Genomic DNA, 5198 nt, shown 5'->3' with positions numbered 1-5198 from the left:
TTATTACTTAGAGAAGTATTCTTGGTAGGTAGCATAATACGAAAGCTCATTTTACAACTTTTCTCAATAACTTTTCTTTTTAATGACCTTGATTTACTCAACAACCTTGTGCCTAGAACATCTTTTGTTGAATTTTCCCTTGATGCTCAAATGTCCTTTGGCACACCTGCAAACACAATCTTGCCCTTTCTTTACCCAAACATATTTGCCATTTGGTACACCAAAGTTTCTAATAAAGCATGTAGTGCATGTGTGACCATGTGTACCACAATAGAAATAAGTAAGCATGTTATTATTTGACTTCTTATTGACTTCTTATGCATATGAACTACTGTATTTCTATATGGTCTTTTCTTAGGTTCAAGTTTATATCCAATTCCAGATCGGTTACCAACGTTTCTTGTATTAGCAAGCAATTTGTTAAGGTTTTCTTGACTATATGTGAGCTTTGAAAGTTTTTGTTTCAAAACAGAATTTTTAGCATTTAAATTCTCACAAGTATCACATATAGAGGGTTGACATAATTTAGAAGTAGAGAAATCACATGAGGCACATGCATAGATAAGATCACGAGTTTCATTTTCAAGTTTAAGTTCATCTAATTCCCTTTGCATTTCAATTATTTTCTTTTCATGCAAGGAGATAACTCTTTTTCAATCTATATTTATTTTAACAATTTTATTTAACTCCTCATGCATTTCGACATAAGCTGCATATAATTCATCGTATGGAGGAGAGTCATTAGAGCATGATGAAGTATAGGAATGTACCTCAATAGAATCATCTTCATCACTAGATGTGCACTCCTCATGCACTTGTGTTATAAGGCATACCTTTGAATTTATCTCCTCATCAGATGAGCTTGAAGTCGAATTTTTCTCGGAATCGTTCCAAACAATGTATGCTTCTTTTGAGTTGGACATTTGAGAGTTTCTCTTCTTGTTATCGAATTTATTGAGATGTTTGGGCATTGATGCTTCATGTGGCCCAATTTTCCACACTCATAGCAAGTGAAGCCTTCTTTGGGAATCTTGCTTTTATTAGTTGCGTTCTTGTGGCCCGGTGGGCACTGAACAACATACTCTACCAAGTCTTCTGGACCATCATCTTCCACATCAACAATCATCATTGGTTCAAAGCTAATGTGCGGGACGAGAATACCCCCATTTTTGTATCAAACTGTCCAAGACGAGCCATCTTCCTCTTCTCTTCAGCCACTCACTCCTTATCTTTCCGAGTTGGCTTTAAACCTGGGCCATATCAGACTTTGATGAATTATGGCATCATTATACTTCCTCTTCCTTGACTAAATTTTTTGAGTCCCTTCCCTAGTTGATAACGCTTTTCAACATCACTCTTGCCATCGTTAGAGACGACTCCAAATGTTGGGGCTTTAGTGTAGATATGGAAATGAAAACCGAATATGTAAGTATCCACCCAAATCCAACCTGAATTTATCAAGGAAAACCCAATGTGATTGGATTCAGATTCAGGTTCAGGTTTTACTCGAGTTCAACTTTCGGGTTCGGGTTTGGTACAATTGATATCATATCCTGAACTCGCCTCGAACCCAATTAATATATGTAAAATTATAAAATTGCACTTAAATACATATATAAAACATATATATAAATACATGTTTTGGGCGGTTCCCATCAGGTTACCCAAAACTCGACGGTTCGGGGATGGTATCATTGTTTTCAACACCACTTATTTCGGATTCGGGTTTTGGATCTCAGGTTCAATGTTGGGGAAGCATAACCCCGACCTCGATCTGCCCCATTGTCATTCCTACTTTAGTATGGGTATCCCCTCCCTTACGAATGAGACATTAGTAATTTCTAGTGCTCGGAAGAAGGTTCCAATAGCTTCATCCGCTGCTGCAATGAATGGTGTGTCAAAAGGCGTTCAAACTAACATATCCTACTCTCCTAGAATGATTAGGAATTTGCCATCTCTCGTTGATGTAAGGTAGAAGGTGTAGCTCCTGAGGCATGGTCTAGGGTCTTCCCAATAAACAGTTGTAAGTGGGGTTTATATCCATAATCTAGAATAATATTTGAAAAATACAGGGTCCTATTTTTATGGGCAATTCTATCTCCCCCGTGACGTCTCTATTTGACCCATCAAATGCCTTCACCCCCATATAGCTTGGCCTTCATGCATAAGGAATCTAGTGGAAGCCTGGATAATATCCAGTTTGATATGACAATCATGGATGAGCCATTATCGATCAGAACCTTGCTGATTAAACAACTGTGATGTATTACTGAAATGTGTAGAGGACTAGTATGCTTCATCCCCTCAGCGGGTATCTCCTGGTTACTAGAAGATACGTAGTTATCAACCACAATATTGTTTATTATACCACCTAGCTTGTCTATGTTTATGTCATGATTAACATATGCTTGGCTCAGAACCTTCAGCAACACAATCCTGTGAGGTTTAGTATTGATTAGTAATGACATTATGGATATTTGGGTTGGTGTGCAACTCAACTAATCCACTACTTTGTATTCACTATGCTTTATAAATTTTAAAAACTCGCAAGTATCTTCATTCGATATTATATCCTTATCCTCTAGCTTATATTGTTCGTCCAATCTTGCCTCCATTTCTTCCTCCATAGGAATACTCACCCTTTCTTCCTCTTTATTGATATTAGTTGGACCTTTTATGAATTTGGGGTGGTCATAAACATGCACACTTCTAATTATTCAGTTGACTCCAACAATATTGGTAATATTTGAAGGCTGCCCATATATCTCTGAACTATATCCACCATAGACCCATGGCACGACCTTGTTTAATCTGTAAGAGAAGGGTTATGGTGCCTCTTCCATTACATGCTTTATTGTGGGCTCCATTACTCTTAGAACTGGCACCATTTTTATTATGGTGGGTATAAGGGAACATTGTCAAGAATATTTAGTACATGTTCAAAATGAGTGATTGTTGGTCTTGTGACCATTATTCTATTCTCTTTACCATTTGTAGCAACATTTACAGTATGGTACGAGGGTCCCCATTCTATCGTGATCAGTCTCATATCCAACATTTTTTGTAACAAGAGTTTAAATTCTAGACATTCCTCTAGGGTGTGACCTACTAATTCATGCAATTCATAACTATCGTGATCTTTATCTTTCATTAGCCTCTCTACCATCACATGCCTGCACATCTCATGAAAATAAACCCTCATTAGTGTTTTTACCTCAACTGCCTCCCAAACAAATGATCCACTCTCAGCCTCCTCTAGAACATTAACGCCCTGACTTTCGTGATAGGGCAATGAATATTTGTTTACATTTGGTGCAATATGCTTGAAATCTAGTTGTTTTGAGTTAATAAGACTTTGAACCTTATGCTTGAGAGCTCGACAATTTTCAATGGAGTGGTCGATGACTCTAGAGTGGTAGGCACTAGTGACATTTGGCTCAAACCATGCCTCGAGTGATTCAGTAATTCTTCCTAGTCTGGGGGCTGATAATTCTCTCCCACAAAATATAAGAAAAAAGATTTGCATAGGTCATGGGTATATAGTCCAAAATCGGACCTCCTCTTTCTTGGTTGGGGTGGTTGTGGGTTTGGTTTTGGGCTTCTACTTGATTGGGGCACGATTGGTTGATGTTTTTGCAAGGTTAGTAGGTTTGTGTTTTGGTGTTTTTCTTGTTAGCTATGTAGTTGAGTTGTGATGGTGTGGAAGGTGTGGTATTATATCAATTTTGATATGGGGATTGATATTTCTAGTTTTGTTCCCTAAATCCATTTGGTTCACTAATCACACCATGTGATTCTCCCTCTTTTTTCTTCCTAAACTTGGGCTTCTTCCTCATGCTAGACATAGTCCGATCCCCTACCAGCTTACCACTTCTCACGCACCCTTCTATCTTCTCACCCACTTTAATCAATGCATTGAAACCCGAAGCAACATTGCCCACTAAGTAATCGAAATAGGGTTCCAACAAGGTTCCACAAAGATGGACATTTGTTCTTCTTCTAGACTTTGAAGTTGGACCCTGTTCAAGGCTTCATCCTAATTATACTTGTATTGTTTCACAAATGTACTAGCTCATGGTTGCCCCTACCACACTTTCCTAGAAGTAGTGAATTGAAGGCTTATCATTCCATAATATGCCGCAAGTTTCCTGGCATACATATGCAAATGGCTCCTTAGACAAGAGGTATCATTATACTTTTCAAACTCCAAAGTTTTGAATTTTTGTGCCAAAATCACACCCGACACTAATAACATTTCAAATGTGCTCTTCATATCAGGAAAGCTCGTTCCATCTATAGACTTAAGCTTTTACTTCATTAATTCTAATTCTCTCTTCTCCTAGTAGGATGGGTCTATAGGGGTATTAATGTTGAACTTTGGCACCGCTTGAGGGTGGTTATAGTACATTTCCATATTTGTTGTGCTCCTAGGAGGGAGGCTAATGTATGATCTTTATCTTGTCCGATAAGGTCTACATGGGGCACATGTTATTCCTCATGAGTTTGGAAGTGCTTGTGAAGAACCTCATTAGGTGTGTCCTCATTTAGTGGGTTATAAGTTGGTGGTAGACCACCCCTTGGCCACTTCATGGTAGTGTCCCTATGTTGGTTGGCCTCAACAATCATATTTGGACCCATCCTCTATGTAGTCTCTCGAGGTGTATGTTGGTTACTAGGTTGTTTTGTGCTTGGGGCAGAAGTCTCTTCTTCTTCTAAACTCTTAGCCTTATGCATGCTCTGGATGATTTTCATCATCTCATTCATCCGCTCCTTAATCTCAGTGAGTTCAAATCTAGTCTCCTAACTACTGGAATCTTGATTAGCCATCAGTTTGGACTGCAGTCTAGTATTGTATGCATGTCTAGGAGCAACGTTTGATGATACCTGATTTATGAAAATTGTTTTTATTTAAATGAATAAAAAATGTATGAAATATTATTAACCTCCTTTCCGTACAGAGTACTAGTATAGTAAGACATTTTGACTCGCATTTGATGACTATGAGGCGTACTACGGTAGATCTTCTTGTGTTGATGTCTAATATTAGAAGAAACATTGGGCTTTGGACTACTATTGCATCTAATTTTGTTCTCCTATTATGGATTACTAGCATTAAGTATTTTGACCTACATTAAGTTACTAGAGTGTACTCTACAATGCCTCATGTAGTTAATGACAATCTAAGAGGAAACATATGG

The 5198-nt window shown here is 38.0% G+C and overlaps 1 long non-coding RNA gene across 1 annotated transcript in view; it reads left to right on the top strand.

Annotated features, from left to right (window-relative positions):
- LOC109342018 overlaps positions 1 to 2340 on the top strand; it is a 21965-nt gene extending 19625 nt beyond the window's left edge. Inside the window, exons 2-3 of the long non-coding RNA XR_002107025.1 lie at positions 734 to 737; positions 2330 to 2340. This is a non-coding gene — a long non-coding RNA (uncharacterized LOC109342018). The remainder of the gene's footprint in view (positions 1 to 733; positions 738 to 2329) is intronic.
- Positions 2341 to 5198: the final 2858 nt, after the last annotated feature.

The sequence above is a fragment of the Lupinus angustifolius genome, unplaced genomic scaffold (assembly GCF_001865875.1).
Source record: "Lupinus angustifolius cultivar Tanjil unplaced genomic scaffold, LupAngTanjil_v1.0 Scaffold_48_99, whole genome shotgun sequence".
NCBI classification, from domain to species: Eukaryota; Viridiplantae; Streptophyta; class Magnoliopsida; order Fabales; family Fabaceae; genus Lupinus; species Lupinus angustifolius.
The sequence above is the reverse complement of the archived record's forward strand: the minus strand, read 5'-3'. Positions and strand labels throughout refer to the sequence as shown.